The sequence below is a fragment of the Myotis yumanensis genome, unplaced genomic scaffold (genome assembly GCF_028538775.1).
Source record: "Myotis yumanensis isolate MYYU_CA2020_CCGP unplaced genomic scaffold, mMyoYum1.0.hap1 SCAF_24, whole genome shotgun sequence".
Lineage (NCBI taxonomy): Eukaryota > Metazoa > Chordata > Mammalia > Chiroptera > Vespertilionidae > Myotis > Myotis yumanensis.
The window spans coordinates 6,945,518-6,958,489 of NW_027223775.1; the positions used below are offsets into that span (position 1 = coordinate 6,945,518).

At 43.3% G+C, this 12,972-nt stretch overlaps 1 protein-coding gene and 1 pseudogene across 3 annotated transcripts in view; one reads left to right on the forward strand and one right to left on the reverse strand.

The window, feature by feature from the left end:
- The window catches only part of LOC139000635 (ubiquitin carboxyl-terminal hydrolase 9X), a 272,439-nt gene that overhangs the window by 225,270 nt on the left and 34,197 nt on the right, over nucleotides 1–12,972 (reverse strand). The gene's annotated exons all lie outside the window — the stretch shown is intronic.
- On the forward strand, nucleotides 4,648–5,219 carry LOC139000461 (MIF4G domain-containing protein-like; annotated as a pseudogene).

Below are 12,972 nucleotides of genomic sequence, written 5' to 3' on the forward strand. Positions count from 1 at the left end.
TGAAAATATAAATACTCAAAAGTAGGATGAAGATTTCTTTTTAGTAAGTAAAATAAAAAACGAAATTCAGAGAAAAACAATATGATTTTATAAGGATAAGATTAAGACTAAGTAGATAAAAAAAATCCCTGATGTATACGTACATACACACCTCCATGTAGTCCCCCCTAAAAATCACAGTCTCTCTTTCACTTTTATTTTCTACATATAGACATTCTCATTTAAAAAGCTGTATAGGAAGCAGATGATTTTTAATCCCACAAAAAAGCTACTATACTAAAATCTCAAGATAATGAATTAATTTGGGCAAGGGGGAGTCCCTTAGAGCCAAAAGTGCATTACATAAAAAAGGTTTTTCTAAATGTGTACATTAAAATTTAGACAAATTAGTTTACGTGTTTTTACTTATGTAGATACATTTGTATAAATTAAAATTAAGTATGTGTGAAAAGTCTAATATCACAGAAAAGTTTTCAATATGTATTATAGTAACTTTAAATTTATTCTGAATAGGTCTAGTAAATTTGTGCATTCAGCAGTCACCAAAAAAACAAGTAAACAAATGAAGCCCTAGCTGGTTTGGCCCAGTGGATAGAGCATCGTCCTGTGGACTGAAGGGTTCTGGGTTTGAATCAGGTTAAGGGCACACGCCAGGTTGCGGGACTGATCCCCAATGGGGAGCGTGCAGGAAGCAGCTGATAAATGATTCTCTTTTACCACTGACTGGAGGCCTGGTGCATGAATTCATGCACAGGTGGGGTCCAGCCAGCCCTCCATAATTGGGGCCATGGGCAGTTGGCAGGCCAGCCCCGCCCCGCCCCCGATTGGGGTGGGGGGAGGCCATTCGGGGGTGGAGCTGGCCAGGGTGAGGGGCTGCGAGCAGTTGGCCAACTGGCCAGCCCTGACCCTGCTCGAACTCCCAGTTAAATTCATGGCTGAACTCCTGGTTAAGGAGACAATTTGCATATTAGCCTTTTATTATATAGGATTATATAGGACTAGAGGCCCGGTGCATGAAATTTGTGCGGGGGGGGGGGGGGGCAGGTCCCCTCAGCCCAGCCTGCATCCTCTCCAATTCAGGACCCCTCAGGGGATATCTGACTACCAGTTTAGGCCCGAACTGGCAGTCGGACATCCCTCTCACAATCCAGGACAACTGGCTCCTAACTGCTCACTTGTCTGCCGGCCTGGTTGCCCCTAATTACCCCCACGCCAGCCTAGTCACCCCCAGCTGCACCGCCACACCCCACCGGCTCGGTCATCTCTAACTGCCCCCCCACAAGCCTGGTCACCCCACGCAGCCTGCTGGTCATTACTGTTACTGTGACAGCGTCCTGGACAATTTGCATATTCCTCTATTATTAGTAGAGATTTTTCTACTTCTCTCTCCCTCTCTCCCTTCCTTCCTGAAATCAGCAAATATCCTATACTAGAGGCCTGTTGCACGAAGAGATTCATGCAATAAGCCTTCCCTTCCCTTGGCTGCTGCTTGCACCAGTTTTTCTCCGGCACCCGGGACCCAGGCCTTCGCTCTGGCTGGGCTCTGACCAGAGCACGCCCCCGCCCCAGCCGTGAGGCCTCACTGCTCAGCAGGCTTCGGGTACGTTTGGCTTCATTCCACCGCTTAGAGCCTAGTATGCAAATTAACCGCCATCTTTGATGGCGGTTAATTTGCATATCACCCTGATTAGCCAATGGGAAGCATAGCGAAGGTATGGTCAATTACCCTTATTGTCTTTTATTAGATAGGATAAGAAAAACCTAATATACTAAGTGTGTGGTCGTCCAGTCAACCAATCAAAGCGTAATATGTTAATGATATACTAAGGCCACTCAACCAATTGCTATGATGTGCCCTGACCAGCAGGGAAGAGATGCTCCGACTGGTATGTTAGCTGCTGCTGGTGTCCAGCCAACTGGGACTTAGCAAGATGGGCTGGACATGCCCTGGAGCCCACCCGCAGTCCCTCCCCGGTTGGCCAACCACCTGAATCCCTCCCTGACCCTGATCATGCACCAATGGAGTCTGTCGATCTGGCTTGCACCCTCTTGCAAACCGGGACACCTCGGAGGATGTTGGAGAGTCGGTTTCAGCCTGATCCCACTCAACACTGTAGCTGCTGTGTTGGTGGACAGTGTAGAAGGAGACAAATAATAAAAATTAAAGCAGAAATCAGTAACATAGAAACGAAAAAATAACAATACAAAAAAACCCACCAATGAAACCAAGAGTTGGTTCTTTGAAAGGATAAAAACAAAGAGAGAGGACTCAAATAAATAAAATCAAAAATGAAAATGGAGAAGTGACCACTGACACCATAGAAATACAAAGGATTGTAAGATAATACTATGAACTATATGCCAAAAAGCTGGGCAATGTGGATAAAATGGACAAATTCCTAGAAAATTACAATCTCCCAAAACTAAATCAGGAGGAAACAGAAAAACTGAATAGGCCAATAACAACTGATGAAATAGAAGCAACAATAAAAACTCCTAGCAAACGAAAGTCCAAGTCAAGAAGGCTTCTCAGGGACGTTTTACCTAACATTCAAAGCAGAACTATCATTTATACTCCTAAAATTATTCCAAAAAATTTAAGAGGAAGGAACACTTCCAAGCTCTTTTCATGAGGCCAGCATTATCCTATTCTAAAACCAGATAAAGACACTACAAAGAAAGAGAAGTACAGGCCAATATCCCTGATGAACACAGATGCTAAAATCCTCAACAAAATATCAGCAAATAGAATCCAGCAACATATTAAAAAGATCATACACCATGACCAAGTGGTATTTATTCTAGAGATGCAAGGCTGGTACAACAGCTGTAAATCAATTGAGGTGATATGACACATAAACAAATTGAAAGACAAAAATCACATGGTCATATCAATAGATGCAGAAAAAGCATTTAACAAAATCCAACACCAATTTTGGGTAATAATTCTCAACGAGGTGGGATTAGAAAGAGCATATCTCAATATGATAAAAGCTATATATAACAAACCTACAGCGAACATAATTCTCACTGGGCAAAAACTAAAACCTTTTCCCCTAAGAACAGGAACAAGACACGGATGTCTGTTTTCACCACTCTTATTCAACACTAGAGGACTTGTGCACAAATTTGTGCATGGGTTGGGTTCGGTCGGCCCGCCCTGATCGGGGCCAATCGGGCAGAGTAGGCCAGGGGTAGGGGCCGCAGGAGATTGGTCAGCTGTACCACCCTTGCTTGGGGTGGGGGGCACAATCAGGGATGGGGCCGGCTGGGAGGAGGGGCCAAGTATGGTTGGGCAGCTGGCACTGGCCCCGATCAGGATAGTGGAGACAATTGAGACCAGGGCCGGCCAGGGGGAGGGGCTGGGAGTGGTTGGCCAAGCAGCCTTGTCCCCTGGTTGAACTCCCGGATGAAAGGATAATTTGCATATTGGCCTTTTATTATACAGGGTAGTACTGGAAGTCCTAGCCAGCACTCAGAGAAGAAGAAATAAAAGATATCTAAATTGGAAAGGAGGAAGTAAAACTCTCATTATTCACATATGACACTATATTGTAAACAGAAAACCCTAAAGACTATACAAAAAAACTAGAGTTAATAAATGAATTCGGCAATACAGCAGGATATAAAATCAACACCTCAAAATAGATGGCTTTTATATATACCAATAATGAATTCTCAGAAAGAAACACTAAACTAACAATCCCATTTACCATTGCACCAAAAGAATTAAAATATGTAGGAATAAATTTAACAAATGAGGCAAAAGACCTGTACTTGGAAAATTACAGGATGTTGAAAAAAGAGATAGAATGCCAAAACCGGTTTGGCTCAGTGGATAGAGCATCGGCCTGCGGACTGAAAGGTCCCAGGTTCGATTCCGGTCAAGGGCATGTACCTGGGTTGCGGGCACATCCCCGGTGGGAGATGTGCAGGAGGCAGCTGGTCGATGTTTCTGTCTCATCGATGTTTCTAACTCTATCTCTCTCTCCCTTCCTCTCTGTAAAAAATCAATAAAATATATTTAAAAAAAAAAAAAAAAGAAAAAAGAGATAGAAGAAGATATAAACAAATGGAAGAATATATTGTGTTCATGGACTGGTAGAATCAACATCATTAAAATGTCCATACTATCCAAAGCAATCTATAGATTCAATGCAATCCCTATTAAAATACCAACAGCGTATTTCACAGATCTAGAACAAATACTCCAAAAATTTATACAGAACCAAAAAGACCCCAAATACCTGCAGCATTCTTGAGAAAAGAAGAACAAAGTTGGAGAAATCACAATAGCATATATCAAGCTATACTACAAAGCCACTGTAATCAAAACAGCCTGGTACCAGTATAAGAACAGGCAAATAGACCAATGGAACAGAAAAGACCCCAGAAATAGACCCAAGCCATTACATTCAATTAATATTTGACAAAGGAGGTTAGAGCATACAATTGAGTTAAGAATGTCTCTTCAATAAACAGTGTTGGGAAAGTTGGACAGACACATGCAAAAAAAATGAAACTACAGCAGTGGCCCAAAGTGGTTGCTGCACCATGCTGGTCAAATGGCCTCTGGGCTCCCAGGCTGGCACCGGTGGGGGCAGGTGCTGTCACTAACTCTGCCCCAGTAAAGAGCTTCTGGGGTCGATGGTCATGGGGGAGCCTGGTGGAGAGGAGTATAAAATCCAGTTTTCTGATGCAGAGACCCAGCAGCTACTGAAGCCAACACTCAAAGATCCATGTGCCGTGGAGTTGCAGATTGTGGCCAATGTGATTGTGGCCCATTTCCTGCAGGACCGCATGTTCAGCAAGGAAGCAGGACACATGTACTATGCCGTGATTCAAGCAGAGAGCAAGCACGCAGGCCACAGTGTCTTCTGGCATGGACTCCTCAACCAGCTGCAGCAGGAGTACCAGGCTCAGGAGCAGCTGTGCACATGCTTGCCGTAAGGCTGGGTCTGTTATATCACCTTTACCTGCAACATCTTTGATTATTTAAGGGTGAACAGCATGCCCATGATGATCCTGGTGAACCCCGACTATGATAGCTGAGCAAGGAGACTGGTGCTACAGCTACACGAGGTTGGGGAGCAGCTGGAAATGAACAGGCAGCAAATGATGAGCTTTTGTCCTGGATGGCTCCCTGTTCCCGATCAACCTGTTCCCTAGCCCAGCGGTTGCTGCTGGAGATCACTGAGTTACTAAAGTGTGATTTCTGACTAGGCCTCCAGATCAGGCTTTTCCCTCCTAGCAAAACTGGCCTTGCTTCTACCCACCTCCCACCTGGCCGCACAGTCTTTGCCTCTCCACCAAAGACTTTTTCACTTCTAGCTTTTCAGCAGCTCTGGAGAGGTACCCACTTATCCAGTGGTTCTGTCCTGAGCATCTCCTCCTCCTCCTCCTCCTCCTCCTCCTCCTCCTCCTCCAGGGTTTGGGGAAAACACTACACAGCCCTGTCTCCCTTCCCCCATCCACCCAGTCTCTCTCATACCTCCCACCTGGACAGGGAAGAGAAGGGCAACTCCTAACAACCACTGCTGTGTGTAATTACTGGTACAACGGGGTCTTGGTGCCTCAGTTTCCCATTTATAAAATGAGTACCCACAGCCACTGGTAGGAAGCTTTGGAATGTCAAGGGGGAAAGGTGCAGAGCACAAGTCACACCAGAAACTTTATACATTTTGTGTAACAACCACTGTAGAAACAGGCCTATTTCCTGCAGTGAGTTGTTGTTTTAGAGTTGTGTTTTTTTAACATTTTTATTGATGAGATAGGAGAGAGAGAGAGAGAGAGAGAGAGAGAGAGAGAGAGAGAGAGAGAGAGAGAAAGAGAAAGAGAGAGAGAGAGAGAGAGAGAGAGGAGAGAGAGAAACATCAATGATGAGAGAAAATCAGGATCGGCTGCCTCCTGCACACCCCCTATTGGGGATCAAATCCACAACCTGGACTGTAGCTCTTGACCAGGATGGAAACCAATCCTGGGACTGCAAACCAATGCTCTATCCATTGAGCCAAACCAGCTACAGCTCCTCCAGTCAGTTTTGTTTTTGTTTTTTAAATTAAATCTTTATTGTTCAGATTATTACAGTTGTTCCTCTTTTTCCCCCCTATAGTTCCCCTCCAGCCGGTTCCCATCCCACCCTCTGCCCTTACCCCCCACCCCCACTGTCCGCATCCATAGGTGTACGATTTTTGTCCAGTCTCTTCCCACACCCGCCACACCTCTTTTCCCCCAAGAATTGTTAGTCCACTCTCTTTCTATGCCCCTGATTCTATTATATTCACCAGTTTATTCTGTTCATCAGATTTATTCACTTGATTTTTAGATTCACTTGTTGATAGATATGTATTTGTTGTTCATAGTTTTTATCTTTACCTTTTTCTTCTTCTTCCTCTTCTTAAAGGATACGTTTCAGCATTTCATATAATACTGGTTTGGTGGTGATGAACTCCTTTTGCTTTTTCTTATTTGTGAAGTTCTTTATCTGACCTACACTTCTGAATGATAGCTTTGCTGGATAAAGTAATCTTGGATGTAGGTTCTTGGTATTCATCACTTTGAATATTTCTTGCCACTCCCTTCTGGCCTGCATAGTTTCTGTTGAGAAATCAGCTGACAGTCGTATGGGTACTCCCTTGTAGGTAACTGACTTTTTTTCTCTTGCTGCTTTTAAGATTCTTTCTTTGTCTTTTGCTCTTGGCATTTTAATTATGTGTCTTGGTGTGGTCACCTTTTTTTAAAAAAATATATTTTATTGATTTTTTACAGAGAGGAAGAGAGAGGGATGGAGAGTTAGAAACATCGGTGAGAGAGAAACATCGATCAGCTGCCTCCTACACACCCCCTACTGGGGATGTGCCTGCAACCAAGGTACATGCCCTTGACAGGAATTGAACCTGGGACCCTTCAGTCCACAGGCCGACGCTCTAACCACTGAGCAAAACCGGTTAGGGTGGTGTGGTCCTCTTTGGATTCCTTTTGTTTGGGGTTCTCTTTGCCTCCTGGACTTGTCTTTCACCAGGTAGGGGAAGTTTTCTGTCATTATTTCTTCAAATAGGTTTTCAGTATCTTGCTCTCTCTCTTCTTCTGGCAACCCAAAAATTCTGATGTTGGTACACTTGAAGTTGTCCCAGAGGCTCCTTACACTATTTTCATATTTTTGGATTCTTTTTTCTTTTTTGCTTTTCCGGTTGGGTGTTTTTTGCTTCTTTGTATTTCAAATCTTTGACTTGATTTTTGGGATCCTCTAGTCTGCTATTGGATCTCTGTATATTATTCTTTATTTCAGTTCATGTATGCTTAGTTTCTAGTTGGTCCTTTTTCATGTCTTCACGGGTCTCACTAAATTTATCAGCGGTTTCTAGAAAATTCTTGAAAAACTTTATAACCATGATTTTGAACTCTATATCCAGTAGTTTGCTTTCCTCCATTTCTGTCATTTGTGACCTGTTTCTTTGTCTCCGCATTTTTTTATGCTTCCCTGTGTTGGTAGAGTGGCTTTCTGTGCTAGGTGTCCTATAGGGCCCAGTGGCTCGGCCTCCCCAATTACCTGAGGTGGACACTCTTGGTGCACCCCTTTGTGGGCTTTGTGCACAGTCTTGTTGTACGTAAGCCTTGATTGTTGTAGGTATCACTGGGAGAAATTGACCTCCAGGCCAACTGGCTGTGAGAATCAGCTGTGTCTACAGTGGAATAACTTCTGTGCTGGAGATATCCTTCTGGGGCAGGACTTGCTTCAGTGGGGCTTTGGTGCTCACTGAGTCTGCCCCCTGAGTATGTCCCTTATGGATCTGAGGAGTTGTAATCTGGAAGGTCCCACTCTGACCACTGGGTACAATGGCTCTTGGATCTCTAAGGAGGTGCTAATTTAGCCTCTGCCTGATGCTACCCAGCAGGAGCTACGGAGAGATATGAAGATTCCCCTTCCTTGTTTGGGGTCTGGAGGTGCCCAGATGAGGCCCAGCTGTGAAGCAATGCAAGCTGCTCTGGGACCTTGGGCCTTCTTAAGGATGTTCTGGGTCTCTCTGACCCAACTGCAGTTTGTTAGGTAATTTTAGATTGCAAAGAGCCAAGGCATTTATATGCAAAAGGCTCTGCGCACAGCTTGTGTGGGGCGGGGTCTCAGGGAATCAACATGGTGAAGCAAACAGCTATGGCTGATCCTCAGCCCTGCCCTAAGAGACCCTGCGTCTCAGTGTCCCATGGTAATTGCTGTAAGGTACCTCTGAAAGAAAGCCGCCCTCGAGTTCCGCCCACTGCCAGACAGTCCAGTTTCTCCCAGTATGAGTCTGGGTGCCCAGAGATTCACCCAGAACTGGAGTTCAGAGCTTTTGTGAGCTTTAGATTCCCACTCAATTGAAAAAGACAACCAAGTTCTCAGTTGCCAGCCCTTTCCGAGGACACCTCCGTACCTCTGCACTTTACTCCCACACCTCCTCTGAGTCTCAGTGTGCATTTCTCTTTCCTTCTAGTTGTAGAATTTCCACTTAGCCAGCCTTCCTGTGGTTCTGGATGATCCGTTTTGTCTTTTAGTTGTATTTTTGAAGTGGTTGTGCGAAGCAGCAATTTCAGGTGTTTAACCTATGCTGACATCTTGGTTTCTCCCTCCTCCAGTCAGTTTTAATGGGTGGCAGTACTATATCCCATGCTACACAGTTCAGGGTGGGAATTTCCTAATAAACCTTTCTGATCCAAAAAAAAAAAACTAAAAAACTAGACTACCAACTTACACTGTACACCAGAATAAATTAAAAATGGATAGAAGAAATAAATGTAAGTTGTGAAACTATAAAAATTCTAGAACAATAGGAAGGAACATCTCTCATAGCAACATGTTTATGGGTACATCCCCTTGGGCAAAGGAAACTAAGGAGAAAATAAACAAATGGGACTACATCAAAATAAAAAGCTTCTGCACAGCAAAAGTAACCAAAAAATCAAAAAGGGAGTCCACTGTATGGGAGAACATATTTGGCAATGATACATCTGATAAAGCATTAATATCCAAAATATATAAGGAACACAAATAGCTTAACAAAAGGAAGATAAACAGTCCAATTAAAAAAATGGGCAAAGACCAATATAGACACTTCTCCAAACTGGACATACAGATGTCCAAGAGACATAAGAAAAAATGCTCAAAGTCATCATCATCAGAGCAACACAGATTAAAACACAGTGAGGTATCACCTCCACTTGTCAGATGGCTACCATCAACTCATCATCAAGACAAGTGCTGGGGAAGATGTGGAGAAAAAAGAACCTTAGTACTGCTGCTAAGAATGCAGACTGGTGCAGGCAGTATGGAAAACTATGGATTTTCCTCAAAAAATTAAATATGGAACTGTTATTTAACCAAGTGATCCCACCTCTAGGAATATATCCTAAGAAACCCAAAACACTAATCAAAAAGAATCTATGTACCCCTATGTTCATAGCAGCTCAGTTTACAATAGCTAAAATCTGGAAATAGCCCCAGTGCCCATCAGTAGATGAGTGGATAAAAAAGCTGTGGTACATGTATACCATCAAATGCTATGCAGCAGTAAAAAGAATCTCTTACCCTTAGAGACAGCATGGAGGGACATGGAAAGTATCATGCTAAGAGAAGTCAGTCAGTCAGAGAAAGACAATATTCCAAGATCTCACTCATATGTGGAATCTAAGTAACAAAATAAATTGACGAATGAAATGGATCCAGAGACATGTAAGCATGGAATAGAGTACAGATTCTTGGAGGAAAAGAAGGGAGGGTGGGTGTGTGGGTGGGAAGTAATCAACTAAGAACCCGTATACATATATGCATAGCCCATGGACACAGACAACGTAGCAGTGAGGGTCACAGTAAGTGGGAGGGGTCCAATGGGGGTAGAAAGTGGACATATGCAATACTCTCTACAATAAAGAATTACTAAAATAAAAAAAAAAGAAAGAAAAGTAGTTACCCACCAGGAAACTGCCCTAAACTGTCAGCTGATTTCTCAATAGAAACTTTGTAGCCCAGAAAGGTAGAGCAATAAATATTCAAAGTGATAAAAATAAGATTTACAGCCAAGATTATGCTACCTAGCAAAACTGTCATTTAGAATTAGAGGTCTAAACAAGAGGTTCTCAGACAAGAAAAAAGCTAAAGGATTTTAATACCACCAATCCAATATCACATGAACACTAAAGTGACAACAAATACATATCAACAACTGAATCTAGAGATTAAACAAATAAGCAGTATAGAAATAGACTCATAGAGAACTTGTTTTTTAATCCTCACCTGAGAATATGTGTTGATGTTTTCTTATTGAGAAAGAGAAAGGGGTGGGGAGAGGGGGAGAGGGAGAGAAAGAGGGAGAAACATCAATCTGTTGCCTCCCATATGCACCCTGACCAGCACCGATTGGCACTCAGACTGGAAACCAAACCACAACCTTGGTATGTGCTCTGACTGGGAATCAAAGCTGAGACCTTTCAGTACTTTAAAGTACAAATTAGCAGTTATAGTACAGTCACAGGGATATAGTGCTCAGCAGAGGGAACAAAGTCAATTATATTTTAACTAAAAGCCCATTGCACAGATTCGTGGGAGGTAGAAGGGGGTGTGGCCTGCATGGATAGGCCCACTGTGGGAACGCCACACATTCCAGTCAGCCAACAGCTGTGGACCTGCCCTCCAAACAGTTTTTGAATGAGGATTAGTCTGAGCTGATATTTCGGGATAATGTCTTGGGTAAAGGCATGTTCTGTGTCCTGGAGGAACCTGGCAGAGAGCTGAATGTCCTTGATGTGTGATGCCAGGTCGGTGACACCATCAAGGATGTTCAGGGCAATCATGCTTCAGGATCCTCAGCCAATCAGGACAGCCTCCAGAGGGGTCCACAGTCACATCCCCTCTTGCCATCTGCCTATGCCAGCTCCCCGTGCTCTTTTTAGAACACACCTTAGAGGGCCTGCATCAGTTGGTGGGGTCAGGACAGAGTCTAGATGTCTCAGGTATTTGATAGCTGCAGAGATTCGGCCTCACCCTGGGCTTGCTAGTGGCTGCTCATCCCGGTCAGCTAAGCGGCGCTCCCACCGTGGGAGTGCACTGACAACCAGGGCTCCTGCATTGAGCGTCTGCCCCCTGGTGGTCAGTGTGCATCATAGCAACTGGATGACCAGTTGTTCTGGTCCTTTCACCGTTTGATCATTGGGCTTTTTCATATATAGACGAGAGGCCCACTGCATGAATTTGTGCACCAGTGGGGTCCCTCGGCATGACCTCTGGGATCGGGCGAAAACCAGCTCTCCGACATCCACAGAGAGGACCTGGATTGTGAGAGGGCACAGATCAGGCCGAGGGACCACCACCAATGCACAATCAGGGCCTGGAAGGGATGTGGGAGGTTGGCCAACCAGGGAGGGACAGCAGGAGGGTTCCAGGACATGTCCAGCCCATCTTGCTCAGTTCCGATCAGTCGGACACCAGCAGCAAGCTAACTTACTGGTTGGAGCGTCTGCCCCCTGGTGGTCAGCGCACGTCATAGTGAGCAGTTGAGTGGCCTTAGCATATCATTAGCATATTACGCTTTTGGTTGAACAGCCAACTAGATGACCAGACACTTAGCATATCAGGCTTTTATCATATAGGATAACTATGTATGGTGTCCGAAAGGCATGTGATTTTTTGGAGTGATCACTTAGTAAGTTTTATAATAGCTAATACTGGGGTACACCTGAAACAAATATAATATTGTATGTCAAATGTAATTGAAAAATAAAAGAATGACTTAAAAAAACAGAAGACCCTCAATTTTTCAAGGTTACACTGATTTTGTGCTATCTGTTCTATGAATTAAAAACCTGAGGCTCCCTAGCGGATGTGACTTGGTAGTTGAGCATTGACCTATGAACCAGGAAACCACAGTTCAATTCCAGGTCAGAGCACATGCCTGGGTTGCAGGGGGCATGCAGGAGTCAGCTGACAGATGATTCTTTCTCAACACTTTTTTTTGTCTCTCTCTTCCTGTCCCTTCCTCTCTCTGAAACCAATAAAAACAACAAAATAAACCCGAGGCTCTAAGATATTGTGATTTGACAAAAGCACAGGTAAGAAAGTACTCAACCTAGAATTAATCCCATTTCTGTCTTATTAAAACAATACTAGATATCCTTTTTGGGGGGGCTTGAGGGTCTTAAATATTTTTTCACAAACATTTCCCATGCTCTGTATTATTTTCTGGTATTTGAGATTATTTGGACTAAAGTATATAAAAACCCTATTGCCCTGACTTTTTGTGTCTTGCCATATTCTTCCATCTAGAGACACAGAGTAAGTCTCATTGTCAGGGCATAAGGATGTTACCAGAGTAAATAGACACAAAGTAGCAATGCAATCTCCCCTCAAACAAAATACAGGGTGTCCCCCCAAATAAATATATATACACACTTTGAAAAACTATATAGGCATTGTTAGTTTAATTTAACTATCAGCTATTAAAGTATGTCTACATTTTTTGGGGGGTACCCTGTATCCTTCTCCCAGGACTACTTAAACAACTCTTTTCTTTTTGTAAAGCCTCAAAAAGTTGTTTGCTACTTTTTCTTTTTTCTACAGTTCTATCTTTCTGGCACTTTTGGGGGGTGGGATGTAGTGGGTAACCTGTCATCAACATTTTCCACCATTCTAGACTTTCATTACTGTTGAGCAAACTTTCATCACAGGATGTATCAAGTCATGACATATACTTTATTCCAGTATTTTTGTTTTTCTTTTGCTCATATTCATTTCTCAGCCACCATATAAATTCATCTTTTTTCCTATGCATGTTTATATTTCTGGCTTCTGACATCTTTATCAATTGAGAAGCCTGATTTTAAACTGAAAGGTGATGAACAAGAAATGTGTGTGTGGCAATTAAAAATAATTTTTAAAACTGAACATAACTCAGATGGCAAACTTACCTCTTCCACTGAAAATCTGCCTTACTAAAAGGCTAGTAG